Source organism: Microcaecilia unicolor, chromosome 2 (assembly GCF_901765095.1).
Source record: "Microcaecilia unicolor chromosome 2, aMicUni1.1, whole genome shotgun sequence".
Lineage (NCBI taxonomy): Eukaryota > Metazoa > Chordata > Amphibia > Gymnophiona > Siphonopidae > Microcaecilia > Microcaecilia unicolor.
The window spans coordinates 41,195,501-41,212,250 of NC_044032.1; the positions used below are offsets into that span (position 1 = coordinate 41,195,501).

At 45.1% G+C, this 16,750-nt stretch overlaps 1 protein-coding gene across 4 annotated transcripts in view; it reads left to right on the forward strand.

Moving 5' to 3' along the window:
• Window positions 1–7,019: 7,019 nt before the first annotated feature.
• The window catches only part of SETBP1 (SET binding protein 1), a 616,780-nt gene continuing 607,049 nt past the window's right edge, over window positions 7,020–16,750 (forward strand). For 3 of the 4 annotated variants that reach the window (XM_030192882.1, XM_030192884.1, XM_030192885.1), the window contains exon 1: window positions 7,020–7,837. The gene's annotated coding sequence lies outside the window, so the exon portion shown is untranslated. Of the gene's footprint in view, window positions 7,838–8,080; window positions 8,135–16,750 lie in introns of those variants that run through there. The other variant, XM_030192883.1, reaches the window with a different exon arrangement.

Below are 16,750 nucleotides of genomic sequence, written 5' to 3' on the forward strand. Positions count from 1 at the left end.
ATCACCCCATCTCTCTAGAATGCTCTTTCTAAGCCAATCCACCTCAATTAATCCTTCCCAAAGTTTATATTAGCTCTAAAGTCCCACCTATTCCAACAAGCCTTCGGTGTAGGGCTGGATTGAGATGTTTTCCCATAAATAGAAAGGACAGTTGTAGAAATACCCATCACTCAATATAAATGCAAAGGCCTGCCCTGACAAAACAACCTTATAACAAAATAGCCCTTGACAAATCAGTCCCTAGCAAAATAGCACTTGACAAAATGGCCCCCCCCCCAAAATAACCCTTGACAAAATAGCCCCCCTAGAAAAAAAATAACATATCACAAAAAAAGGTGATAAACTACAAGTGAAATCTTCACTGATAAAGTATTAAAGAGTTCCAACACAGTCTGTTTATCTTAACAAAGGCATTTTACCCAAATAGACTGTGTTGAAACTCTTAACCTAAAACTAGTTTTATCATTATTGCCCATAAAATTAGTATTAAAAACTTTAGCTCAAAGCAAAGACATCAGCAGACTTCCTGTATTTGAGGAAAACTTATCACCAGCTGAACCCAGAACTCTTATCTCTACTGCTACTTCCTATTACCGCATAGGCGGGACGTGGCAGAGACAACAAGCCAGACACAAGACTTCCGGGATCAGTTGGTGATCAGTTCTCCTTGAATGCAGGGATCCTCTACAAGTAAATTTGGGCCTTGCAGTGCGCCGCAAGGTAAGTTCTCACCCTGTCTGGTACTGGCCGGGTTACTTTGTCAGACGCCATATTCTGCCAGCCTGATCGGGCCCTTTTGTTGGGGGGCTAATTTGTCAGGGGCTATATTGTGGGCAGGCCATTTTGACAGTGGCTGTTATGTTGGGGGCTTTTCCTTTTTTTTCTTTTTGCTGGTCCCCCAAAAAAGTAATTAAAAAAAAATAATAGCATGTGAATAACATAAATTACTGAAGGACATTATAGTGCATCCTGTGATAAGTCCTTTTCAGTGTATACTAAGCACACATTAGGGTTTAACCCACCTAAGTAAAAGGGTCCCTTTATTTTCAGAAAGCATTTGACAAAGTTCTTTGTGACTTTAAAAAGCCATGGGATAGCAAGCAATGTCTTACTGTTGACTGATAACCGGCTAAAAGATAGAAAACAGAGAGTGGAGCTAATTGGCCAATTTTCTCAATGGAGGAAGGTAAACAGTGAAGTACCCCAGGGACCTGTACTGTGACTGGTGCTTTTTAACATATGTGTAAAATAGTCAGGGAAATTAAACAAGAAGAGAGCAGATCAGATCTGCAGATAACAGAAAATTGTTCAAAGCTGTTACATCATGAATAGAATCTGAGGAATTGCAAGGGGAACTTGCAAGACTGGGCAACTGGGCATCCAGATGGCAGATGACATTGGAGGGGTGGGAGGAGTTATGAAGCTGCGTTAGGGCAATAACCCACATTATTAGCCCCTTCATGTGACTTAAAGGGTTCTAATACAGGTTGTTTTGGCCCTAACGCAGCAATATTTAGACCACTGCTTGTAAAGCAGCTCATTGTAAGCCACATTATGGCCATATAATGGCAGAAAAATAACTGCAGGCAAAAGCTGAGGTTATTTTACCATATTAAGACGTGCAAATGTTTGCATATCATCCAAGAATTATGATCAAATGTGACGCATAAAGCGAAGGTGTAAAAATTACAGAGGGCATTTTATTGCCAGGAGCCCTTGGCCTGGATTGGCCGCTGTCGTGGACAGGACGCTTGGTCTTTTCCCAGTGTGGCATTACTTATGTACTTATTTGAAAATCTCCTTTCAAGGCAGAAACCAACCAAACCCCTAAACTACAAACCACAGATTGCAGGTTAATCATCTTACCATCTAATGATGGAAGGGAAGGGGGATCTCATCAGCAGGTCCGGGAACTGTCTTCAGTGGGAAAAGGGGTCCATTCTCAATACTCACTGGCCTCAACAGAGCTGGCTCTTGTGTTCTTGGTTTTATAGACCACGATCATACCTCCCCTCAGTCATTACTTCTGCAAGCTGAAGAACCCTAACCTCTTTAGCCTTTCTTCATAGAAGAGCCATGCCATCCCCTTTATTATTTTGGTCATGGAGGGTGGGGCTCTCACATCACTTACTTTACCTCCAGTTCTTTTAAGATAGCCCCCAGGAGCATTGGGCCACTAGTTAGAAGCCCAGTGCTCCCAGGGAGATAAAATAATGCTAGTCAATGCTGTAGTTATTTTTTCAAACACACAAAAGAAAGGTCCAAATCTCCCGTGAAAACGGAACAAACCACAAAAAATGGCGGAAGATAAACCAAAACAGACCAAAAAAAGACCAAAAAATCAAGGGAGTAAGAGCGCCAGAAAAGTTTAATGGGACCCTACACGGTCCGTGTTTTGGCCAGCAGGCCTTCCTCAGGGGTCTAAAATAAACAGAACAAATAAATTAACATATATACAACTTAAATATAAAAGTACAAATGTTCCAAAATGACATCGAAAATAAAAGTTATTTTTTCCCCACAAATAATGCAGCTTGCAAAGTTCAACAATATTTATTGTGGAAGATGCTAACCTGCAAAACGTATCATAGGTTAGTGATTCCCACTGTAAAGTAAGCAGTGAAAAAAATGTGATAGCAATGTCACTAAAGCTGACTACCAGGAAGTCCAAAAAAAAAAAGAAGAAAACCAAACACTTCCACAAATCACAGCATGGGAAATAAAAAAAAAAAAAAAGTGGAGATGATCAAAGAAGAGGTGTTCCAGGAGAAATATTAATCAGAAGCTTTATTCAGACAAAATACAACACCAGGTGAACAATTCCAAATTGTGGTGGTGCATTACAGGGCACATGTTATATGGCAATGATAGAGTGAATCAGATTGAATGGAGGGGGGGGGGGGGGGTTGCACTACATGTGAAAGAGGGAATCAAGTCAAACAAAATAAACATTTTACGTGAAACAGATAGCAACGTGGAATCCTTGTGGATAGAAATAACATGCGTGCAGGGAAAGAGTATACTAGTAGGGTTGTACTACCATCTGCTAGGACAGAATGAACAGATGAAGAAATGTTTACAGAAATTAGGAAAGCTGGCAAATTAGGCAACATTATAATAATGGGTGATTTCAATTACCCCAATATTGACTGGATAAATGTTACATCAGAGAGAGCTACAGAGGTCAAATTCTTAGATGCAATAAAATACTGCTTCTTGGAGCAACTTGTTCAAAAACCGACAAGAGGGGGAGCTATTTTAGGTCTAGTCCTTAGTGGAACGCAGGGCATGGTATGACAGGTAACGGTGTTGGATCTGCTGGGAAGCAGTGACCATGGCATAACCAAATATGACCTGATATCTGGAGTAAAGTCATTAAGGAATTCTACTGTAGCAGCATTTCATTTTCGAAAGGGTGACTACGACATAATGAGGGAAATGGTCAAAAAGAAGCTAAAAGGGTTGGCCGCAAAGGTTAGGACTTTAAATCAGACATGGTCATTGTTTAAAAATACCATTGTGGAAGCCCAAGCCAGATGTATTCTATGTATTAACAAAGGTGGAAACAAGAGCAAACGACAGCCAGCACAGTTAAAAGATAGCCGACTTTACTTGGTCCCTTTTTGTTCACGACCAAGCCTCGAAAAGGTGCCTAAACTGACCAGATGACCACCGGAGGGAATCGGGGATCACCTCCCCTTACTCCCCCAGTGGTCACCAACCCCCTCCCACCCCCAAAAAAAAAATTAAAACAAATTTTTTTGCCAGCCTCTGTGCCAGTCTCAAATGTCATACCCAGCTCCATCACAGCACTATGCAGGTCCCTGGAGCAGTTTTTAGTGGGTACTGCAGTACACTTCAGGCAGGCAGACCCAGGCCCATCCCCCCCTACCTGTTACACTTGTGGTGGTACATGGGAGCCCTCCAAAACCCACTCGAAACCCACTGTACCCACATGTAGGTGCCCCCCGTTACCCGTTACTAACGCCGGCGATCTCTAAGGGCAGCCTAAATGTTGAGATTTGGCCGTCCCCGACCGTATTATCGAAACGAAAGATGGACGGCCATCTTGTTTTGATAATACGGTCGGGTACGCCGCTTGACGGGGCCGTCATTAGAGATGGCCGGCTCCGTTCGATTATGCCCCTCCATGTCAAATATAATGTTTTTTGCTTTGTTTTGTTTGTTATGAGCTGATCTTTTACCCTTATTCATAACAGAACTTTTTGACTGACAGATCCTGAAGCAGGCTGACGAAACGTTGGCCATCGTAGGTCACGGCCTCCACTTGTGGAAAAGGAAGCACCACAATAAGCTAAGTGAAAGCTGAAATGACTATCTTTTTGTGCATTAGACAGTGAGCGCAAACATTACAATTCTTTCTGACCTTACATTAAGGGGCATTACAGTGTTGAAAATAGGAGGGGTTTTTTTGAGCCAATGATGAAGCAGTTCTGCTCCCTCTGTCCAATAACGCTGGGAGCTTCTTGAGGCTTTTTTTCCCCTCCTTATGCTTCTTAATGACTTTGCAAGTCAGACCCTGAAATGAGTATCTCTTGTTAGATATATTTGTGTAAAATTAGCACATGGCCATTAATACAAAAAAAAGAAAAAGGAATTTCGGACATTTTACCCCAGTGGTACAAATGGCCTTCGCACATGGGAATGACCTGCCTAAGGGCACGCTAAGGCTACCTTTTACCGCTGCTTGGTAAAAGGACCTCTTAATGGCCTCATTATCATACATTGAACTCAATCTGCGGCAAGTTAGCACTCATGCTCAACCCTTCTGTACATTACTTGGCCATTAACGTGCGTGTAGAGCCCCGCAGTTAAGCGTGAAATGGCTTTCTGTATTGGCCCCTCAGTGAGGGAGCTAGCTGCTCTGAAAGCCTCACGTACCCCAACATCTTTGAGAACTTCTGCTGCTGGTCCTAGTTACATGCATGCTACCTGCAAAAAGCCTGGACTGCAAAGGATTAACTTAATTTTCATTTAAAGCAACATTTAGGGGCCCTTTTACTAAACCACGTAAGAATCTATGCATGCCCAATGCACGCCAATTTGTAGTTCCCGCACGGTAACCACGTGGCTCTTGTGGTAATTTTATTTTTGGCATGCGTCCGAAAAATAATTTTTATTTTTGAACACATGCCAAGTGGCATTTAACGCGCTTAGGTCATTACCGCCTGGTTAATGCATGAGACCTTCCAGCTCATTTTCGAAAGAGAAGGGCGCCCATCTTCCGACACAAATCGGGAGATGGGTGTCCTTCTCTCAGGGTCACCCAAATCGGCATAATCGAAAGCTGATTTTGGGCGTCCTTAACTGCTTTCCGTCGCGGAGACCACCAAAGTTCAAGGGGGTGTGTCGGCAGTGTACTGAAGGCGGGATGGGGGCGTGGTTAAGAGATGGGCGTCTTCGGCCGATAATGGAAACAAGAAGGGTGTCCCTGATGAGCATTTGGCCGACTTTACTTGGTCCCTTTTTGTTCACAAGCCTTGAAAAGGTGCCCAAACTGACCAGATGACCACCGGAGGGAATCGGGGATCACCTCCCCTTACTCCCCCAGTGGTCACCAACCCCCTCCCACCCAAAAAAACAAATAAAAAAACATTTTTTGCCAGCCTCTATGCCAGCCTCAAATGTCATACCCAGCTCCATCACAGTACTATGCAGGTCTCTGGAGCAGTTTTTAGTAGGTACTGCAGTGCACTTCAGGCAGGTGGAGCCAGGCCCATCCCCCCCTATCTGTTACACTTGTGGTGGTAAATGGGAGCCCTCCAAAACCCACCCGAAACCCACTGTACCCACATGTAGGTGCCCCCCGTTACCCTTTAAGGACTATGATAGTGTTGTACAGTTGTGGGTAGTGGGTTTTGGGGGGGGGGTGGGGGCTCAGCACCCAAGGTAAGGGAGCTATGCACCTGGGAGCAATTTGTGAAGTGCACTGCAGTGCCCCCTAGGGTGCCCGGTTGGTGTCCTGGCATGTGAGAGGGGACCAGTGCACTAAAAATGCTGGCTCCTCCCATGACCAAATGGCTTGGATTTGGTCGTTTTTTCAGATGGCCGTCCTCGGTTTCCATTATCGGCGAAAACCGAGGTCAGTCATCTCTAAAGTCGACCTAAATGTCAAGATGGTTGACCTAAATGTTGAGATTTGGCCGTCCCTGACCGTATTATCGAAACAAAAGATGGCCGGCCATCTTGTTTCGATAATACAGGATGCCCTGCCCCTTCGCCGGGCCGTCCTTAGAGATGGGCACCCTTAAAGATGGGCGCCCAGTTCGATTATGCCCCTCCTGACTGCTAAGTCAAAGGCTGGCGGTAAGGTCTCAGACCGAAAATGCACATGCGCCAATTTTTATTTTGCTGCACGTCCATTTTCGGCAAAAAAAGGCATTCTTTGCAGGTGCGCTAAAAAATGGATCTGTGCACACCCAAAACATGCGCCTACACTACCACAGGCCATTTTCAGCGCATCTTAGTAAAAGGACCCCTGATATTCTAACCTTTCACTTTTTTATTTCTGGTTACTGTACATTTTTATTAATATAGTGCCACAACAAGGAAGATCTGGAGGATCTTGGATTTACCTTCTTCTCTAACAATGCACTATGATGAATGGCAGTCGAATACTTATCCTGCCTTTAGTCATTACAGTTTAGGTTATTTTTTAAGTTTGCAAAGTAGGAAATGCTATCTTGCATGCAGCCCTATGTAATTAGAATGATCGTACTGCTTTTCAGCGGCCCCAAAACGAAGTTGAATATCCCTGCCCGATAGAGTGATTTTTTGCAAATAAGAAAATGTATTAGGTTTTTTGTTTCAATTAACAGTCTAAAATTAAAATGCAATAACCCTGGGAAAAAAAAAATTCTAGCAGAGTGAGCCCCCTCCCACAGTGCTCAATTGTGTCAGGTAGTGGCAGTGTTGAGTGCATTAACCCCGGAGCTGAGCTTTACAGTCCTGCCGTTTGAATGATCATTAGCATTTTTACTACTGCAGGACTCGGAGAGACAGGAGAGGGATGGAGCGGTGATCACACTTGAACAGCTGCTTCTCTGCTCCCCCCCCCCCCTTAAAAAAAAAAGAGATCGGGGGAGGCCATATCCAACATCCGATCTCTCAGAGAGAGCAGCCTGGGCTCTGGAGTAGAAGACCGACCTGTCCGGACTGGGGATTTTTTTTATAACAACCTTGATTTGTGTTTCCTCTGCCTATGAAAACCATCTTGAATGTTTCCCTCCCCCCCAACCTCCACTCCTTCCTTACTACTCCGGGACTTGGAAAGACTGTGTGATAGAAACAGAGAGAGAGAGAGGGAGAAGGAAGGAGGAGGGGGAGGCATGGAGGAGCGAGCTTAGGCTGCAGCTCAGCTCTGTTCTGATTAAACTGCAGTGATCAGCAAAACCTATCGGCTCAGCTTCTGCAAAAAAAAGAGAGAGAGAGAGAGAAGGGGAAAAGGAACAGCTTTATCCTAACCAAAAATCTGGACCTCCTCACCCCCATCCCTCCTTTCTAAGAAAATCATCGCGTGGACGGAGCTCGGATCCGGGATGTATCCAGCCTACTGATCTTTTTTTCATCGCTCCTAAAATTAGCTCACACTGGTGTGAATTTTATGACTCCGGGACTCCTCGAGCAGGGAGATGGAGACGCCATTTTCCACTTGATTTTTTTTTTTTTTTAAAGCCTGCTGCTGCTGCTCTTTGACAGATCATCACGATGGCATTACCGCAGCACCTCTGGGGGCTTTTACCAGCGCTTGAAACCGGGATCTAAAGCGAGGAGCGCCCGTCCTCTTCACCTCTCCCCCAGCGTCCTTGGGATATGGGTTAGTAAACTGACGGTGCACGTATTACAGCGGGGGGGGGGGGGGGGGGGGGGTGTGCATGCTATCCAGCCCCGGATCGCTTCTCCGGGAGCGCTATGGAAAGTTAACGCGGGTTTCTGCTGCCATTGAGGCGAGCGGGAGTTCCGGCTGGCGGGGGAGCGAGTGGCCCGGGGCGGATGGTGGTGCATTGCTCGGACTCTCAGTGGTGGTGGTGCTGGTGCATCTGGACCGATTGTTTTTTTTTTTTTTTCGGCTGGATCCGAATCAGCATTAGAGACCCGCCCCCTCTGCGCTTTTGTAAGTTGCAGTTTAAGAGGAGCTGGGGGTAGGAATTCACCTTGGTGGATTTTTTTTTTTTTGTAATTGCAATTGGTTAGGAATGCAATAGAATTTAGGGTATTTTTTTGGTGCTACTCCAGGGAAAGAACAAAGGAGAGAAGCTGGAGGGTGTTTTGTGTGTGTGTTGCATGTACGTGTTTGTTTTTCTGCCCGCCCGATGAAACCTTCTTGCGTGCATTTGATCTTGTGACATTGAAAGGACACACAGAGCTCTGGAAACAGCGATTGACTGTACTAGACAGGAATGTGTGTGCGTGCGTGGCTTCGGGGATTTTCTCCGCCTGTAAATTTGTGCGGGTTTTTTTTCTTCTCCAGATGCCATCGCTGGTGTGTGTGTGTGCACAAGTCGCAAGCATGGAGTGTGTGTGGAAGAGGGGCAGGGGGAGGGGGCAGTGGAAAAAAACATAGAGATTCCTTGCCACACTATTGACCCTGAAAGGCTGGGAAAGGTAGACGGGGAGTTGAGTAATCGGAGGGCGAACCCGCTGCCAAGCAAATCAGGGCTGCAAGGTTTTGCAGTGGCAACCTTGTTTCTGTGTGTTCTCCTGTGCCTAAAGGTTTTCCTTAATCGTAAGGGCTGCAAGTTGGATCTTACCGACCTGCATTTGGGGGTTGGGGGAGAGACATGCTATCCTGTATTTATTGCCACTTACACGACTCAGATTTTTTTTTCCCTTTCCTTTCGCCTTCTGTAAGTGTTGTCTGCAACAGTTGTGAGAGGGATTTCCGATTCGTTTCCGCTTCCAATAAATTGAACCGATAGTCTAATGGGCAGCCTGTAAATGATAAAAGAAGGGGGGAGGGAGGGGTGACCTTGTTTTTCTTGGGCTACACACACACACACACATAAAAAGGAAGGCGAACAGTGCTCCACTGCGGGGCACATGGGGATTTCAACTTCCCTCCTAAGTTCTGGCGGCTGCTTGAAGCCCACTGAGGAGGAGGAAAAAGAAAATGTTTGCACAGGGTCGTGTTTGAACGAGTCTAGCAAAGCAACTGACAGGACAGCACTTGTTAGGTTCAGATCACTCTAGTGCTTGCCTGTTTCTCGCTCCCTGTCTCTTTCTGCCTATTTAGGAATGTAAACCTCTCTCTCTCTGTTTGATGTGCTTGGCCCTTTAAATTCTCCCCAGCCTTCCATAAAATAGTCCATTAAACTTGTCCAGTGGGATTGGACAAAATAATTTGGCACTTGACTAACAATTCCCAAACGCACACCTGGGAGGTAGGAAATGTTAGCACATTAGCCATCTGCGGGGGGGGGGGGGGGGGGGGGGGGGGGGGGGGAAAGGAGGAGATTTTGGACTTGAAGAACCAGAAAGAAACTTTAGCCATTGACTTGACGTGTGACCTGGTCAGTTTCACTCCTAGGACTTGTCTGACACTTGCACGCATCGTTGCCCATCGCCTCCCTTAGAAGCCTCAGGGTGCTCGTGCGAAGAAAGGAAAGCAGAGAGAGAGAGGCATGTGTGTTTGGGGTTTACTTGGTAGTGTCTGCTTTAGTAAAAACTATCAGCTCCCCCATCACTCTGTAATGGAGAATTTAGTTCCCTTGTTGACGAAAATAACAATCAACCTCGGTGGTGGAGGAATGTGGAATAATTCTACTTTGCAGCCCATTTTGCTTGTTCTATGAAAGCGGCTCATATTGTGCTTCTCTGAGGGCCATTTTGGTTTTAAAAAAACCAGTGTAAAAATGTGTGTGATGTGCTGGTAATAGGCTGAAGCACTGGGAGGCGTTGACATCACAGGCAGACAGACAAGTGAAACGATGTTGCAGTGTGTTTCATTCAGGCAGATACTGTAGAACACAGGTTTAGGAGATTACATAGGTATTGCCACACTGGGAAAGACCAAAGGTCCATCAAGCCCAGTATCCTGTTTCCAACAGTGGCCAATCCAGGTCACAAATACCTGGAAAGATCCCAGAAAAGCTCAATACATTTTATGATGCTTATCCCAGAAATAAGAAGGATTTTCCCAAGTCAATTTAATAATTGTCGATGGACTTTTCCTTTAGGAAGCCGTCCAGACCATTTTTAAACCCTGCTAAGCTAATCGCCTTTACCACATTCTCTGGCAACGAATTCCAGAGTTTAATTACACGTTGAGTGAAGAAAAAGTTTCTCCGATTCATATTAAATTTACTACTTTGTAGCTTCATTGCATGCCCCCTAGTCCTAGTAATTTTGGAAAGAGTAAACAAACAATTCACGTCAACCCGTTCCACTCCACTCATTATTTTATAGACCTCTGTCATATCTCCCCTCAGCCGTCTCTGCTCCAAGCTGAAGAGCCCTAGATGCTTCAGCCTTTCCTCATAGGGAAGTTGGCCCATCCCCTTTATCATATAGGTTTCTCTCTTCAGACCGACCCACTTGTATGGTCTCAGAATTGCAGTCCTTCAGTCTTTTGTAGTCAATGGTCCAATCAAAGTCCAAAGAGCTTACAAAGTTTTCCAGTTTCCTCAGTAGTAAAAGGGCTACTAAAACTTTCCGGTACATTCACGTTAAGAGGGTGGGCTACCAAATTGAGCAGTTGTACATCGGTTTTATTTTCCTCTTGGGAAGCCTCTCTACTGTCATCCCAGCAAAATAAAGAATGAAATGGTGTCCTTTACAGTAAGTAACAGGATGATCCCGGTAGTTCTGGTTTGTAGATAATTTGATGCTTTTGATATTGACATGAGGGCTTCAGGAATAATGGACAGCTGCTAAGTTCAGGCCTGTTGTTTAATATTATGAACCGAGATACTGTATAAGCATTATCGATTTCACGCTCTCTGAAGGCAGGATCGAATGCTACTCATTCTTTGTGTATACTGTAATTCTTCTCCAGGCATGGTGTCATAAACCTAGGGGAAACAAGTGTCTGAGACTTGTGCTGGCGGGGCAAAGCATGAGAAGAAGTGGTTTCTTATTTAGGTAAAAAAAAAAAAAATGCAAGTGATTTTTCTCATTGGATTACCATGCAGAAGTGTTTTCTTGGGTTTCAATTAGGCTAAATCCTAAGAAAAAGCTTCCTTGACTAAGAAGATTGTTGCGTTCAAAAGATTTAAACAGTTTGAACCAACGCTTGGGTTAGGATCATTAAAGAAGAGGGGGGGGGGGAAGGAATCAATGTTAGCTACGTTTTACTTTATCCCTGCGTCTCCCGTGAAATGGCTGTGAAAGAGAGAAAGATGAGAAACATAATGCTGTGAGTAGCAATTGGAGATCCCTTCTATGTCCCCTTGGAGGCACTGGCTGTTAGATTTGACACAAGAGCTTAAAATGCCAACTTTTATTCAGACTTGCAGAGTTTAATTGAAACCAGAAATCTATGGAGGAGAGGTTGAGCCAAGAAAGAAATGCTGATTTCTCTGCGTCCAGGGGTGGGGAATAAATAGTCTTGCTGCTGTGGATTCAAGTTGCAGTGTTATAGATCCCTGCCAAGATGGATCTGGGTGATTAGTAACATGTTACCAGTCTAGGAGAATGCCTAGTCTGAAACCTAATTGTGAAATGATGCCCTTGCATTCCACCTTAGGGCTAAAGTGGCGTGTTTGCTGGTGGTTTGCGCCCTGGATCCCTACTAGGCAAAATGTATTCAGTTCGTTTTCAGACATTTTCTCAGGTTTCAGGCATTGTTTTGTTGATTTCACACGTTTCGGTTTAATGCATGTGGGTTTATTCTGTGTGTGTGTGTGTGTGTGTTAATTCCTAGGTTAAACTGATTTTTGTACACACTAAGGGGTCCTGGTACCAAGCTGCGGTAAAAAGGGCCTTGCGGCAGGGACCGTTTTTGCCACGTGCCAGGGCCCTTTTTACCGCAGTGGGTAAAAAGCACCTAAAAAAGACATGGCCATGCAGTAAGATTATTCTTACAGCGTGGCCACGCGGAGGGAACGCATACCCCATCCATTGAGGTGCCGGGAAGGGCTCCTGCAGTAACCCGGAAGTAACCAGGCAGCGCTGCCAGGTTAGCGTCATGCTAGAAAATGCAGAATTATTTTCTGTAGCGCCAAAAATGGCGTGTACTCAAGGCAGAACCAGCGGCGGCGGCTGCGTTAGGCTGGCAATAGTTCCAGGTTGCTGCATGGCAACTCTTTAGTAAAAGTATGTTAACATAGGACTCGACCTGTGCTCTTAGCTCACACCCATGCTAACAACTAATACAGTGGCTTTACACTTAGCACGTGCTAATTTCTGGGTTAACCAACAAACGTGGAATACGGTGGAAGTGGGCAAGGACTGCTGCAGTTTATATTTACTGGGCTTGATTCAGTAAATGTTGACTAATTTTGGGTGCTGGGAAAAATAAGCGCTCAGTGTCATAAGGAAATGCAGCGGGGGGGGGGGGGATGACACTTTTAATTGCGTGATTAATTGTGATAACAATTTGCAACAAAATGCAGCCCTAATTCTAAGTAGTACTGATGAATGCACATTCCCTAGTCCGTACATTATTACATTTATAAAATAATGTTTGCTAGTATCCAGATTCCTAGGGTAATCAAGTGGGCAATCTCACCACCTCTTGGCACATTTTACAGAACTCGTGTATTAAATGGCAAACCCAGATCGTTAGTTATAGAAAGTAACATGCACAAAGGTCTGCTCTTGTCTTCTGTAGGGCTGTAGTGCCAACTAAGGGGTCCTTTTATTAAGGTGTGCTAATGGATTTGGTGCACGCTAAATGATAAGATGCTCATTATGTTCCTATGGGCATCTTATCATTTAGCACATGCTAATTGTTAGCGCACCTTAGTAAAAAGACCCCTAAGTGTGTTGTCATTGCCGTCCATGTGTATCATGAGTTGGGCAGCCATGCCTGTTTTTGTCTTCATTGAGATCACTTATAGTTCATGTTGTGTATAGGTTTGCCTGGAACTCTCTTTTCTGAAGCATGGGATAGTAACATAGTAGATGACGGCAGAAAAAGACCTGCAAGGTCCATCCAGTCTGCCCAACAAGATAACTCATATGTGCTACTTTTTGTGTATACCTTACCTTGATTTGTACCTGTCCTTTTCAGGGCACAGACCGTATAAGACTGCCCAGCACTAGCCCCGCCTCCCAACCACCAGCCCCTTGATTTGTATCTGTGTTTTTCAGGGCACAGACCGTATAAGACTGCCCAGCACTAACCCCGCCTCCCAACCACCAGCCCGCCTCTGCCATCCTTTATGTTTATCCCACGCATGTTTGAATTCCGTTACCGTTTTCATCTCCACCACCTCCTGCGGGAGGGCATTCCAAGCATCCACCACTCTCCGTGAAAAAATACTTCCTGACATTTTTCTTGAGTCTGCTTCTTTCCAAAGTGTTCCACATTCCATTCGGTGGTGGTGGTGGTGGGGGGGCAACGGTTAACTTGAATCAATATTTTATTAAATGATTGGACCTGTGCTGTCTTCGATACAAGTCAGCTGACCAGCAAAAATGTTTTGTTTATGACACATGTTGGACATTAAGCTCCCCATTTTGTCTGCCTCCTTACCTCCCCCCATTTAAAATGCAAATGAAAACTATATTAGCTGATACGGATCCCAAAGCCCTGTCCACTGAAGAAATCCAGAGCCCTGTATCCCACTCAATAAAACTCGCCAGCACTATGAACATGTTCAGATCTATGTATTAACTAAGTATGCTCGAAATGTTGATGTTGGCGACTCAAGGTGTTGCTGCTGACTGCAGAACTTTACCGAGTGGTGGCTGCTCCATAATAACTTCAAAGACGGGGATCCCTCTTTCCTTCCTTCCTTTACTCTATAACCCTTACATTCCGCCACCACCCTCAATTTTGAACCCTTCCACCCCCACCCATCCAATTTTCCCTCCAATTTCCAAAATAATACACAAATACAACAGTGTAGGGTGATCAAATGTCCGCAGCTTCTTTGTTGTAAACCACAACTGTATACCTTAGCCTGAGCTACATCATGGCTAGCTAGGTTCAATAGCACTCGTGCCACTCACCCCTAGGTCAAAGTAATTGTCCCTGGCCCCGCCTCAGCCAAGCAAGGGCCTGTGTAGCATGCATTCCCCCCATGGCTATTTAATCACCCAGGTCACCAGACCTTCGATTACACTCCAGATCAACCCACTAAGCCAAAGGCCTTGTAGCTCGGGCTCCCACCTGCTGCGAGGCTTATCGTGCCCCAACGCTCTCCAACCCCCATCACTGCCTGAACCATGAGAAGGGTGGGCAGGAAAGCCACCTCTGTGGGGTAGGAAGAGCCCTGATCCCTGTTGGTGCTCTCTTTAAATAACTTCACACTTGACAGCGCATACCCCTGATTGACCTGCCTCACTCTCCAATCCCCTTCTTACCTGGCCCTGCTTGCCTTTAAACTAACCTATAGCCAGGTGCCCTCCAGTCTCTCTCGCCCTACGCCCACCATCTCCCTCACTAGAAAGGAGGGCCACCATCCTTAAGTTAAGGGTTGCCCTTCAGACCAGCTCTTGGGCTTAGTAATACTTCATCTAGTGGGGCTTAGGGATTTCCCCTTCCCCAACTACAAGGAATGCAGGCTTCCATTCATGGAATAGCCCAAGCAGAAAAGAGTAGAGACTGGCCAAAGGGCTATCCAACACGGGGAAATGGTGCTTAAAACTGCTTTATTCGCTGCTTGAAAGGGAGGACCTAACATGGTCCATGTTTCAGCGGTACAAATCGCCTGCTTCAGGGGTCACAATACTGTTCCAAAAAAGCATATCCATGTGTGTGGCATACATACAGGAATATGTTAATACAAACACCTTAAAACTAAAGATAAAAATGGACACACACATATATGGATGGGCTGGAGTGTAAATTTAAGGGGCTTCAATGTTAGCTTCAGAACTTTTAGTACAAGAACAGTACTGGGCAGACTTCTACGGTCTGTGCCCTGAGAATGGCAGGGACAAATCAAACTCGGGTATACATATAAAGTATCACATACTATGTAAAATGAGTTTATCTTGTTGGGCAGACTGGATGGAGGACCGTTCAGGTCTTTATCTGCCGTCATTTACTGTTAGGTCCTCCCTTTCAAGCAGTGAATAAAGCAGTTTTAAGAACCATTTCCCGTGTTGGATCGTCCATTGGCCAGCCTCTACTCTTTTCTGCTTGGGCTGTTTCGTTGTAGAGGTTCTTCCTGTGTGTTGTGCCTGTCATTCATGAAATACACATTTATCCCCGCATTCTATATATGGTGCTCAGGTTTGCACGCCCTAATTTGTGTGAACGTCCGAGATGCATGTGCAAATTAGTTGCTTCATGATTTCAATGACATCCATAATTGGATGCCAACATCCAATTACTGATGCTAGTTGGCGTGCATTAATATGTGTGCATGCATCTGCCCGATTGCTATTCTATTAGTCACTGTGCCAAACCTTCATAGCGTATCTTGAAAGGGGCGTGGCCATGGGATGAACATAGATAGGCATGTCAGGCGTGTGTGCCCGTAGTTATGGAATACTGGGTCAGTGTACCTAACTTGGGGGTCCTTTTACAAAGGCACGCTGACAAATGGCTTGCTGTAGCGTAGGCGTGGGCATTGGGAGCAAGCCGATCCATTTTTCAGTGTGCCTGTAAAAAAGGCCTTTTTAAAAATTTTTGCCGAAAACAGACGTGCGGCAAGATCAAAATTGCCGCGCGTCCATGTTGGGTCTGAGACCTTACCACCAGCCATTGACCTAGCAGTAAAGACTCACACAGTAACTGGGCGGTAATGACCTATACGCGTCAAATGCCACTTGGTGAGTGTCCGATACGTGTGTCCGAAATAAAAAATTATTTTTCAGACGTGCACCAAAAATGAAATTACCGCAAGAGCCACATGGTAGCCGTGCGGTAACTCCATTTTGGCGCACGTTGGGCACACGTAGACGCTTACGCGGCTTAGTAAAAGGGCCCCTTGGACACCAGCATTTACACCAGGTTTCACCAGGCGTAAGTCTGGTGCCCAAAGTCAGGCGTGAGATCTGCGCTTAAGCGCTGTTCTATAAAGATCACACTCCCTTTACAGGATAGAGCTTACAGACGATTTATTTCCAGTGCTTAATTTTGAGCACCATATATACAGTCCGGCCCTTAGGGTCCAATATTCAATTCAATTCAAATCAATTCTTGTATACCGCTAATATCCCCTTTCCAGGGTTCAGTGCAGTTTACATTCTAGGTGAGACAAAAGCAAATAGTGTTAGTGTGAGGTTTGAGAAACATGAGAGACCCATTGATGTAATGCATGAGACTAAAAACATGAAGGAAAGGATAATGGATGATACTAGGAAGTAGAGGACATGATGGATTGTTATCAAACAGTCTTGGGGAAGAGAAAGGTTTTTAGCCACTTCCTGAAGTTGAGGTAGCTGTTATTCAAAAGGATTTAATCTTGATAGAGTTTAGGAGTATTTCTCATGGAGCGGGAGGGGAGTAGAGACTTGGGTGGGGGGTTCAATGAAATTTTATTTCCAATAGGCTCTCACAGGAGGATTGTGGTCTTGTATACTATTGGTCTAATCTTTTGGGCAGAATGAGAAGTGGATGAGGGGGGAGGGTTAGATGTGGTATAGAGTCTCCTTTTAGTTGATGCTGGCCCTT